Source organism: Bacillus rossius, chromosome 16, assembly GCF_032445375.1.
Source record: "Bacillus rossius redtenbacheri isolate Brsri chromosome 16, Brsri_v3, whole genome shotgun sequence".
Lineage (NCBI taxonomy): Eukaryota > Metazoa > Arthropoda > Insecta > Phasmatodea > Bacillidae > Bacillus > Bacillus rossius.
Genome location: NC_086343.1, coordinates 37,964,259 through 37,977,772, shown reverse-complemented (window position 1 = coordinate 37,977,772; position 13,514 = coordinate 37,964,259). Strand labels below are relative to the sequence as shown.

General features: G+C 36.8%; 1 protein-coding gene across 1 annotated transcript in view; it reads left to right on the top strand.

Moving 5' to 3' along the window:
- The first annotated feature begins 241 nt into the window (after window positions 1–241).
- LOC134539983 (glucose dehydrogenase [FAD, quinone]-like) overlaps window positions 242–13,514 on the top strand; it is a 132,774-nt gene continuing 119,501 nt past the window's right edge. Inside the window, exon 1 of the mRNA XM_063382388.1 lies at window positions 242–297. The gene's annotated coding sequence lies outside the window, so the exon portion shown is untranslated. The remainder of the gene's footprint in view (window positions 298–13,514) is intronic.

The following is a 13,514-nucleotide window of genomic DNA, read 5'->3' as shown; positions in this document are numbered from 1 at the left end:
GGCTTCGGCCTGAGACGCACCTAGGTCCCTCCCTAACCCGGACCCCTCCTAAATACACTAAGTTTTAGTAAGGTTAGGAAGAAAAAAAAATCTGCAGTTGTGTCGTCACAGGTGTGGGGATGCCGGCAGGTATTGGAACGACAAGGGGAGGGGAGAGTGTCCTGACGTCATGCATCCTCCCCTCTCTCTCGCGCGTGACGGCCTGGTATCACCTTTCTCCCGGGCCGCGCGCGCCACGGGCTCAGAAAGAAAGTGCGCGCGGCGCGGGTAAAAGTAAGAGCGTGCGGCCGGCTGCAGGTAAGACTGGACGCTCAGCTCCCTATTTGAGCGTCTGCTTGTTGTTTCATTAGCAGACACGAAGTGGAATACATAAAGGAGCTGAAAACCGACCTTATTTTCTGTGAGAAATGTTGTGCCAACATGGGGTGTGATCATAACACATGGGGAGAAATGATGCGCGAAAACGCTCAAATGTGAGGCGCGCTTGCTCACTGCTTTGGCCGGTGGGTAATCGTATAGATCACATGAGAGCGTCGCAGTGATAACTGTGAAAGCTGGTAACCATTAAACAACACGTCATTTATAAGCTCCTTATTTATTTTACTTCGTTACTTGTATATTTTGGGCAGGGTGGTGGATCCTCAGGGTCATGGGTAGTGACCGGAAAAATTCGCGGTTTCAATGACCTGTAGGATGAACTCTATAGTTTTACGTACACTCGGTCAAATGCCATCCACTGATTGGCTGCTGTCTTGTGAGACGTCCCATCGTAGCAGCCTGTGATTCGATAAAGCTTTGGTCGGGTGTTTCTCATTGGCCCAGAGTGATCCATGTGAGTTGTGAGCCAATAGCAGAGGCTGCACTGAGGTATAACGATCTGTATTTTAGCCTATTGCGAAATTAATTCGCGAATTTTTCCGGTCTCTAGTCATGAGGTCACGTGGCTCCCAATGATCAATTTCCAGAAGAACAAAAATAACTCCCACAGACTGCAGCAGTGTTATTAAATATATAGTATATGATGTTATTTATGAACTATATTAGTTTCCAAGTTAAAATGAAGTATGTGCAGGTCAGTTGTGTTAAGTTTTGACACGTTGATATGAAATAGTATGTTCTGTTGTGTTCTGGAATTTGCTATTGTTCATTTCATTGTAATAAGTTGACCCCTAATGACCATTCACCGTGCCTGATTTTCGATTTTTATGTCCCGGTGATAACGATGTCTAAAGACAGCTGTATTTGGTCAAGTTACAATAGTTTCCAATAGTGTATAGTGTGCCTCAATCTTTCCGTAAAGCGGTGATTTTAATTTCCAACTGGATTCTACAGCATTCAAAATGGCTATAGCTTAAAATAACCAAAATTTCATGTTGGTTATGATCTCTTTGACGTGCGAAAACTTCATCTGTCGAGAAAAATATTGAGGAAGTAACTTTGCACATTTTCTTTCCTTAACAATGCTTACGTAATATTCGTGTTACTGACCTAAACCAACCGTTAACTTATGATTACCTACAACGCGGAAACATAACCAAATATGGTGAAAATAAAACACTAACGTAAACACCAAACTGGAATATATCATCTTTCTTAGGAAACAAAATACTTCGAAAAACGCATTGCCACATTTACAGTATAGGCAAACTTATTAATAATGATCAAAAATATCATTTTGATAATTCTATCACGTATTTTGCGCATAATTACCGTAATTATTTTTCAAAAAAAATTTAGAACCTACTTACTCTTGTGATTGGTAGGATAATGTTTAACACCTCGTAGTTACGTGCAGTTGGAACACAGACGTTATTCAGTAGAAAAGCTGCCTCATTCTTATTCGCTCAGAGAATAGCGGAAAATGCTCTTTCATATGGTTGTAGGCTATAAAGAAATATGAAATACAAATATATATTTAGTGTGTCTAACTAGGAGAAAATACAATAAATGTTCCTTGCGAAGTATATCCTGTCTGTAACGACGCCGATAGAGACCGATACATAAAGAAAAAAATAAAGGAAGATTGTGGAAGGGATAGGCCATTACCTTCGTCACTTGTCTGGAATAATGTTAGCAAACCTTGGAAAACCTAAATCAAGCTGGCTGGACAAATATAAGAACACACATACTAAAAAACGGAAATGATGCAAATGCGTTTGAACGTCACTGGCGCTGCAATCGATCGTCGTATCAGCCAATGGAGTAGTCCCCTGAAGCCCGCCCAATTCAAATTTGCGTGCTACTTTTTGCACCTGCAGCTTTGAAGAGTTTCGTTTAGAGATACGTGTTCCTTAACCAAAATTGCTTCATTTTTTTTTTGGCATTCCCTGCTGCTCATTTAAGTTATGCATTGCCATTCGCGAATTTATTGTATATATTTCATTCCATAATCTGTTTTACTTAGCCGCAAAACGGCGCGGTTTTAAGCGATACGTCAGTTAAAATCGGTTTTGGCTGGTGGCGTTTGGTGTAATTGCCCTCAGAATATTTTTGTTTATATTCACTAAAAAAGATTTTAAATAAGTTCCCTGTTTTGAAAATATGTTATAATTAAAAATATTTAACCCATAATATGAGTTATTGAAGTCTTGAATTGTATTTTAAACTGGAGGCCACGTCAACATACAAATGTGGACAAATTTTGTTCGAATTCTTCGAAAATTGTTTTTATCTAAGTGGAAATATTTATCTATATATTTTTTTTCTTTCATTCCTATTTATTTGTTATTCCCCTCACTATTATTTTATAAAACACTATTCACTATCTTAATAGGTCAATGGTTTGACTTTTGGCTTCTATTTTAGCTATTTAATTGAATATAGCTTTACCATTTCGTGAGCATTATTCACACAGACATCCAAGTTATTTGTAAAGAATAGATGATTATATCTTAAGTCGGGTAGTACCCAGGATATCGTTGGATGAAAATGTGGTTTTCAAGTGTCTGGTGTTCACAAACTAATGATTTTCTCATTTTTCCCAGTGATAATATTTGTTTTATTCCGTATAATTTACGATCACAATAAATATTGTATATCCACCTCGTTCCATAATGAATATCATAATTCAATGACATAAAGTATTGTTTTAAACAACTTAACAACGCGTTTTCAAAATAACACCAAAAAAATTATTAAGATAACCAAAATACCTTGTGAACTGGACTTACCAGCATAAGAATGGTTTTCCTCTGCCCACCAAAAACAGAGCTGGGCTAAAATAGTGCACTTGTTTGCGCGAATAAATCGATTTGGAAATTATAAACTTGAATGATGTAACCATTTCTGTGAGCTCGTACTTGTCACAACGCATGCCAAATTAAATTGAGAAGGGGCTTGTTGAGTTTTTAGACATGCGCATTTAGACACGCATTTATAATTCTAAAAAAAATAAATTTCTTAACTAAGAATACAAGTTCTTCCTGTTTACAAAAAAAAAGTATAAATTCTAAAGACCAAAATCGATTAAAAAAATGTGATTGTCGGTAAAGTTGGTTTACGGACGATAATGTTACGTGATAACGTCATAAGATAAACATTGATGAAAAACTGCATACTTCTTAATTTTAAAATATTATTTACAGTTTTTTTTGCAAATTTAATTCAAATAATTTGTTTAAATATAATCACAAAAAAAAATAAGTTAAAAAGCCTGCCTTAACTTGTTTGATATTATAGAAGATTTTCTCGCACGGTGGTTGGCCGGTTCTTGCACGCTCGGCTCAGGCGGAACGTGACAATGAGTCATGCTTTTTCGTGCGTGTAGCCGCCGTTCATCGATTTATAAGACGTTATCACGTCAAAAAATATGGGTGTGGCTTTGCCATGGACACAGCCGTGTGTTGTACGTGAATACGTGTACGTAACAGGTTATATTTTATATGCAAAATATAGAATACGATAGTTTTATGTATGTTATAAACATGTTTGAACACTAAGAAGTCCTCCGGGCACGAAACGTGCACTAGCTGCTGCCCAATGTAACTTCATAATCGACGATCGTACACAATCGATGCCTACACAGTACAGCGTCGATATAGAAGTGATTTCACCATTCACTTGAATAATTTCAACCGCCCCAGCTGCAGATGTACTGGCACCGTCCCTGATCCGCTCGGCCGCTTTCATTCTTTTACGTTCCCGGCACTGCTTTAGTCGGTCATTTGGTGTTTTATTGGTATCATTCGATTGCTTTTGGGAAGCCCTTTCCAACCGTATACGATCACTGTATTTGTATTTGGCTTTTTGACGCGTATCTATAGGCCGACATTATATATTTTTAATTATATTTTTTATTTCAACACCATATATATTCACTGTAACTATTTTACACTAATGTTTTATATATGCAATAGATGGATTTTGACGAGAGCTGGCGATTGAAACTCAAACGAACGTCATAGGTTTTCCGAATAAAAGGTTAGCTATACAAAATGGAAATCTAGAAACGCAGCAAAATGACCTCAAAATTGCGTCATAGGCCTCAATTAGCGTAACAAATTCTTTGATCATTTTTCTATCCATTGGTGTGATTAAATTTTGGATGGAGATGATAGATATGTAGCTGCAACACCAAACTCTATCCCCAGATTTTATCATTCGTATTTTGAATTGCCTCCCACTACGGAAGCAATTTTAAAGACGTATTTAGATCAAAATTTGAGTATCAGTGCTCCCAGAGTTGTATAACCTCGAACCTCAGTATCAAGCAAATTCATGTGTTCTCGTGTTGCAAAAACAATTACTATACAAAGCTCTAACACAAAATTATAGTATAATTCTTAAAAATAATGCTTATTGTGTTAAATATACGCTAATTTCGTTTTAAAATACATTTTTGGACGCAAATCATACGTAATTTGCACACCCCTGCTATAGCTCGCTGCCGGAGCAGCTCCATCGAAATATTATACTATATAATGGAACGGCTTTGATAAAAGCGAAAATTACTTTAAAAAATATTAAACCCCGGCCTTGGACCTGAATTTGACAAGAATTTTTATTAAAGTGCTGCCCACTTTGTTAAAATTCATTAAACCGATCAAACTTTAAAGTTTTCCTTTGTCTTTGTGAACTTAGGTTTGCTCTATCCGTCACAAATATCAGTACCGTGGTTTTTCCCTAGGAAGTTTCACATCAAAAACCAAAAAATTTCGGTTTTTTTGTGTATGAATTTATAATTATTCCAGAGCCATTTATGTGTTGAACAGCACAATTTCTGTATTTTCTGAGTACTGGAAGTGATCAAAATTTGAAAACGAAAAAAGTACGACGCACAGTCCACAGTTACTTACATGATTCGTGGAACTCCACGAGAAACTTTTGCTTTGAAACGTGTTCCGTAGCTGAAAAATTCTGTGAACCACTGCCTTGAATCTACGAAATTCCCTGGATAATTCGTAAAAAAGTGTTCTTCGTGATCAATGGTTAAGCTTTTCAACAGTGGCACGCATCACTGCTGGGAAAGCAGGGAAACCAGGGAAACCCGCCTCGCTTCAGTTCTGCCTGTAGTGGGGAAATTTCGCCCCTAGCAATGTCCGAGGGGACCGGTTAGACATGTTCTACAACAGCATGTAGACGAATACTGATCTCCGGAACATTTCACTATCGCGTCTGCTGCTTCCACGATGCACGGAAAAGTAACAATTGACAACCAATAAGATTGCATTTCAAGGCTAGGAAATATTAATTTAATTTACTAAATTTTTTTTATCTATATTATGTGCAGGATTTAGATATCTATATTTAAAAAACAATTGCCGTGGTTAGTATCGCTAAAACTAGAAAACGGCTCGACCGATTTGAATGATTTTTTATTTCTTTTGTTCGCCTCATTACAGGGATTTTTTAGGAAAAAATAATTGTGAAAACCCCAAAGGAAACAGCTGAAAAATCTAAAAAATCGAATTAGGTAATTTTGAATTGGAATTGCCACTACCGATTACTTTCAATATATGTAGGGCCAGGCATTTTTCGCGAAAAGATCTCAACACTTATTAGACTGCAACAAGTTATACCCGCACCTGTGGTTTCTTCCTTGTGATTGACGGCCGTCTGCGAGAGAAGTCGTCTTATTTGACCGAGCCACTCAGGACGCGTTTACTTCCGCACTGAATCACTGTGATTGGTGTTGTTGCAATCGAGTTGTACCTCGGAGAAACTCACCCAATCACGAAAAACAGACTGTGCTACAGTGTTTTAACTTTCATCTAGTCTCAAAATATTTTCGCGAAAACTGCATGGCCCTAAATATATGGCAGACGTGGCGGACCTTTCGTTTGACAGCTTCGCTATGCATAACTGTTTTTCCTCTATGTATTATTTATTCCGTGTGGTTTTGTGAAACCTGTTACATTTAAAATCGTTTTTCGTAAAATAAAGGTAGAGGATTTTGAGAATAGTTGGTTAAAGCGAATTTAATTACATTTTGTGAACATTTTATTTTTGATCAGCCATTATATTAAGGCAATTTGACTTTGCAGGCTTACACAAAACTACAAATGAATTTAAATGTGTTTTAGCAAAACTCGAGGAATGATTTTGCGGTTAATAATAATTTTCATTTAATAAGCAAACAAAACCCAAACCGTACTCGATGCGGATAAAATTCTCGATCTCAATGAAACAGAGTTGGAAGGTCGATAAGGATTGATAATAGCTAGGGACCGGAAAAATTCGCGGATTCAATGACCTCTAGGATAGCCTCCATTATCCTTTGCATTTCTCAAGTAAACACGCGTGTTCATTGGGTTCTAAATTGTGAGGCGTCTCCACTGGGTAGCTTGTGATTCGACAATTCTTTGATCGATAGTCTCTCATTGACCCAGAGAGCTCCAGTTAAACTGCGAGTCAATAGCAGAACCAGCAGAATTGTACACATGTTTGAATTTCAGCCTATCACGAAATGAATCCGCTAATTTTTCCGGTCTTTAATAATAGCTTATGAAGAGTTACAATCAAATCAATTTTAAGAGGTACGAAATTTTCCGGGTCATCGTGTATATAATAAAAATAAACCCAAATTAATAATAATATAACACTATATATTCTTGTACTTAAAATAAGTTTCAACGTACTTAAAATGTAAACAAACATGGCTACCATAGCACCTAAGTACTGGGCTTCTATTGGTCACACGGAGCGACGTAAACGGAAAAAGCTCAGCATCGCCGAGCTAATCCGTACGGGTACATCTCCGACGCGTGCTGTTGTAGAAACTCAGTTCCGTGATATCCGTCTTCGTTTACGTGTCATTGTAGAACGGACCTAACTGTCGTATTTTGGCGCGCTTTGACGGCTCGCATGCTTGCTGCAAGAAAGAACGGTCATGTTGTTATCCAAGATGGCGGCCTCCAGCAGACGAAGTAAAGATGGTGGTCATAATGTCAGAATTGAAAAAAGTGGCCTTGACATCAGATCAAAGATGGCTGGGAAGCTTTTAGAATTCATGATGGCGATTATAAAGAAAATTGAAACATTCAGGTATTGGGGCGCTCGATGTCAAGATGGCGACTGAGGTCAAAGGTATACATAGTTCAAGGTCAATGTTAAAGATTGGTAGGGCTAAAGGTTAAGGTCAAAGGTCAAAGTAATAGGTCAAAGGTCAAAGTAATAGGTCAAGGTCATCCATTATGGCCGCCTTGACATCACAATCCAAGATGGCGGACATCGGCACCACGCACCACGCTTCAGACTCTATGTCCCCGGAGCCCCATTCATATTCTACTCTTATCTGAATGGACATCCCCGCTGAGATTCCCTTTGTTGGCCCGGGATCACAATGGGTAGGTTTCGTACTTGGTGGTGGTGCTCCGATCGCTTGGAGGATACTCTAAGAGTTCCCTAGCCTGATGATGAGTCGACGCAGTGAGCGACGATTCAGCTCTGGTTACTAACTTGGATAGTAGGAGAGGTTGGAAAGGCATCCACCGGACCACGGTACTAGTTGACGGAGGGGTCGCAGTGTGGTGTGGTAGATCGGTGTAGTAGTCCAGTCATCTTTGTCAAAATTAGGTAAGTATCTCGGAATTTGAGATTCCCAGCTATAAACTCGTATAAACTTGTATTTTGACATCCTAAAAGTTGTCTCAATACCTGCATGTGGTAGGATGTACGCGTCTATTAAAATATTAAAATATAAGGTCAAAGGTCACAAAAATTTATTTTTTGCAAATTTTTTGTAAATATCTCGTTTCCTATGGGCTTTTCGCTATTTGTAGAGGATTAAATTCCCTACAACTTGTGTTACAAAAATGTTTTTGTACGTTGAATCGTTTTCGAGAGAGAGGTTAGAGCATCATTTGTTAACCGGTAGTCCCGGTCAAAAACACGTCATATAAAGTTTATTAATTATTTAAAAATACATGATTATTAATAAATTTCACTTCTTATTAACTATTACATTATATATAATAATTTTTATCATTAATTAAATATTTATCTATCCAATAACACTTTTAATTGATTCATAAAATTAAAAAATAACTAAGGGACAAACTTTAATTACATTTTAATTGCATTCTCATTTCCACTAATTACTTTTTAAAATCCATAAACTAGCTGTGATATGACTTCTGCGCTTTAAAAAAAAAGGGAAAAGCCGTTTTTTGAAAACACTTCAGAAACTGCCGAATTTGGATCAACTTGCCGCAGCATTTGAAGAAGAAAACTGTCCGGTTCAAAGATTATTTGAGAATAAAATTGAAATCTTGTTGGCAGTCTATAATGCTCCAAAATCTGTGGACAGTATCGATCACCTTCGTTATGCACAAAACGTCAAGTCTACAAAACTGAATAAACCTGTGTAGTTATCAAATATTCCACCAACACGTGCAGCAGCTCACCAACATTTCAATCGTGTTCATTATCAAGTTCAAACATGGTTAGGGCATGATTTTTAACCCCAGTTATAGGGCTGGACAATGCGTAACGAATTCCTGGAACCTTTCACGACAATTTTAGCACCTGCTCCAGAGGAATAGCTCAACACAATATTCTGCGACTGCAAGAGTGGTTGTGGTTCGCTATGTGGATGCAGGAAATCGGGGTTGCAGTGCTCTTCAGCTTGCGGCCAGTGTAATGGGCAAGCTTGTCTCAATGCTTTACCATATCAGAGCGATGTCAATGAAGACAGAACCTTTGACCCCGAATTCATGGAAGATCTGGAGACAAAAGTCGTTGAAGACGATAAAGAAGAGGACTTTTAAATACTACAGCGGTCGGAAGACGACGATGAAGACGAAGAAGATAATTAAAATTATAATTTGTAGTTCATGTAATTTTTATTTAACTGTTTTAATTTCCACAACGATAAATGTATGGAATGATATTTTTGAATAAAAACATTAATTGAGAATTTCTTTTTTTTTATTTATTTAAGAAGTTATTTACCTATATAAATGACATTATAATTGAAATATAATTTAAGTATTTTCTTTAACAATTCTATACTACATGGGCAGGTAAGTGTTATTAAATGAATTAATACTTATCTAAAATAGATACGTAAGTATAATAATTATTAAATATAATGTTATAGTTAGTAAGAAATTAAAATTATTAATAACTATGTATTTATCAATAATTAATAAACTTTATATGGCGTGTTTTTGACAGGGACTACCGGTTGACAAATGATGCTCTAACCTGGCGGTCTCCATCCTGTATCTCAAAAACAATTCAACGTATAAAAAAATTTTTGAAACACAAGTTGTAGGGAATTTAATCCTCTAAAATATTGATAATAAATACAAATAGCGAAAAACCCATAGGAAACGAGATATTTGCAAAACAAATGTGCAATAAATCGATTTTTGTGACCTTTGACCTTAGATTTTAATAGACGCATACACCCTACCATATGTATGTTTTGAGACAACTTTAAGGATGTCAAAATACTAATTTAAACGAGTTTATAGCTGGGTATCTCAAATTCCGAGGTGAACTTACTAAGATGACTGGACTACAGGCGCCAGCAGTATTGACAAAGTCTACAGGGCTAAGAACACAGCCAACTGTCGGTTTAGCTGAGTGTGGTAGGGGGTCGAGGTGGTGACCAAGCAGGGTTGGATAACCTCAGCCTCCTGGTCATAGCCGGTGCGCTAACACCTCTCCCGATCCGCACATACGGCGTATTCGTATCCACACCTGTGGGGTCCCCGGGGGGGAAAGGCTAGCACTAAGAGCGCCGGATTAACGAGGAAAAACGGCGAGAAATGCCTTGGATGGATGATGGATGTATAAAGAAAGTTGTAAGTATTCCAATTTATAACGCCGAGTTGTTTGGAACGATCTCACTAACCCAGTCGTTTGCCCTAAAGTATTTGTTTTAATGTCATTTGTCGAATAGAATTAGTTTTTAGGATAAATGACTTAAGGGAAAACTTTTTACGACAACTTTTTTTTTAAATATTTCACCCCATACCCTTTTTTGGAATAGTTTACTTTCATGTGTCAGGTATTTAACAAAAAATTCTAAGAATTTGGCAGGTCTCCAGATTCCCGTCGCAGTAGCTTAACAAGGACACGATGGTTCTGGCGGCTTCGAGTCTTAAGTCAGGGATCTTGACGTGACATTTCCGAGGGCTACGATACTTCTCCAGGGCGGGACTTGGCGGGTATTTAATATGCGGTTGACCAGCGGTGAGTGGCGACACCATCGAATCCTCAGAACGATGCATGAGTGAAGTGAAGAGGGAGATTAGCCCTTTGGCGAGCGATAGCGGGCGAAGAGTCATGGTCTTCATGTGCGACTGTAGAATTATCGAGAACCAGAGCATCTGTGACGTAGTTGTCTGCGCGGTGGACGATTGAGTAGTGCGAATCAGTGTGATGGAACCGAGCTACGCGATAAGAGACGAACAGTAGAGAGATCCATTGTCGACCCGAACTCCAGTGGAGAGAGTTAATAATGTATATATGGAAGTGTGATTCATTTGTGGTCAGATATCCAGATTTTTGTAATTTAACGAATAGTTTAAATATTAACTAATAATTACATCTTCAAATCAATTAACTTTGGGCTATACTCTCCGCGACTGTATTCCCTACTGCTAACGATGTATTAATGCCACAGCGACCTAAAAGACTGTCTTTGCATGAAAGAAATATACTACTAAAAATATGAGAGTCGAGAACATACTATGCCTCCCTAGTTTTGTCTCACTAAGAAGTTCCTAATGAATCGTGAATCGTGAGTCGTGAATCGTGTTCCGAGCCCCTGCTTTGGGAGTTTCCCTCGCTCGAGTGACGTCATCTTCCCGTGTCACACGATGCGGAGCCGAGAGAGGCGCCGCGGTGGTTGCGCGCTGCGGTCGCCATCGACATGAACCGGTTTGAAACCCACCAAATCCCACGTTCTTTCAAGTACCCTGGTTGTAGAAATCCTTTCAGCGAATTTCCAGATCTTAAGGTCATACACGAGTCCTAACCCAAGTTCCTTGGATTCTGTCTGCGTGTGTGTCTTTGTCTGGGATCACCTCGGTCTACAAGCTACCTTCACAAACACGTGTCATATACGAACTAGAATTTAAATCCTGATAATTTTTAATTAATTTTGTTTTAAGGTAAACAGGTATTTTTAACACGTTTCGCAGTTCATAAGTTTGTAATAATAAGTGCGCATTGATAAAAGAATAAAATTAAAGAACTTGAGCGAGTCTTTCATTACTCGCAGAGATGTGTAAACATTTAATCTCGCTAACGAGCAAATACATATGTTTTCATATTGACTTTCAATACTAAACTCGGACACGAAAGTTTACGTAAAATTCTTTCAAATAATGCCGAGTGTGATAAATATGCTGATCAAGAAAATGTTCGCTTTTCAAGTACGTACCAAAATTTGTAGATGCGAAACACACACTTTCTGCGCCCAACCCTAGAATGCACTACCAGAATCGTATAATATTGTTTGCCACCATCATGCTCAAAAGGCAGCACGTCTCCGATAAAAGACTTGAAACTGTACTAAAACCCGGCTGTGGATCAATTTCCTAAATCAGTTGAAACCTTGTAAAATTCAAAAACTGTTATATTAAAAAATTTCTTTCATCTCCAAAATTTTCGAAAAAATAACTGTTGTAGGGTTAGAATTAAGGAAAAATATGAATTCATTTTAGGACACGTGGTTCATATTGAAATATTTACAAGGTATTTATATACATATGTACAAATACGTATGACAGAAGTCATATAAATGGATATTATAAATTAATATATCATTGTAATGTATATTATTACATAATAGGCCTATGCTGCTTTATACAATATACATAAACCATTATAACTTGTTATTAACAAGCTTGTTAAAATTTACTTAACCGTTAATACTATAAAGTTTTTGAACACGTTAGAAGCTACACTTTTATGGTATTATTAAAATATTAACCTGAAACATTAGAAAAACAACATATTATTACTTTATGTATTTGTTTGTACATTTGTTTTTGCTTAAACTACTGAAATCAGTCTGTAAATACTTCCTACGAACCAACCTTAACATTATTTAGACTATTCAGCATTATTATATAATATATTTTAATGTTATAAAAAGTAAAATACAAGTATTCCACTAACAAGATTTGCACCACGTATCTTAAGGTTTACACACACGCGATCTACCGATGTGTTACTACTGATAGGAGAATATGTGCCGTAATAATATTGTAATGCATTGTTTCTTAGGTATTTCAAAACTTGTATTTAGTTTTTATTATGACTATTTTAGATTATCAAATATATTCCAGGGTAGTTTCAATATCAAAAAGTTTCATGGACACACAAATATGTTTGTTGTGTCCCATAATGCTTACAAAAGTCATACATGTTTATGTTTCAACATGTGGGTCCGCCATCTTTGGGACATATTTCCGTTTATCTTCTTCCGTTCCATTTTCACGAAATTATTTTTCAAAAATGCCCTCTTCCGAAAACTAAGATGTTTACAGCAGAGTACCAAATAATATATTTTTTTAACTTAAAGTTCGTTTACAATTTTGCAAGGTAATATCATTATATGAGCTACTTTCCTTAAACTATAAAATGTAATAATGGTTAGTATTCAATAACTTATTCCACAAAAAAAAACTACAAAATAAAGATTTTTGAAGTAGTCGTTTAGTCTTTATCTACTTGAGCCATTTAAAGTTATGTGGAATAGAATTGCATTCTGTTTGGTTGCATTTTATGTGAAATTAGTGAATTTATAAACGTGGTACTCTCAGACATAATTTATTGCTTCGTTACCATTATAGTAATTCACCGAAATATCTCGCAAAGTATGACGGATTTAATTTTTCTTAAAGTTTTGTTTAGGCCGTTTTCTAATGTTAATCTAATTAAAATTCAACACGTAATCTTGTTTACAAAACTCCTCTGATAAATATGTGCAAGGTGCCTAATAATATTTATATGTAGGATTATAGTACCTATCCGTTACGATACCAAAATGTAATTTCCTTATGAAACTAATTTTAGGAAAAACAGACATGTTTAATGTTTCCCACCGCTGGTCG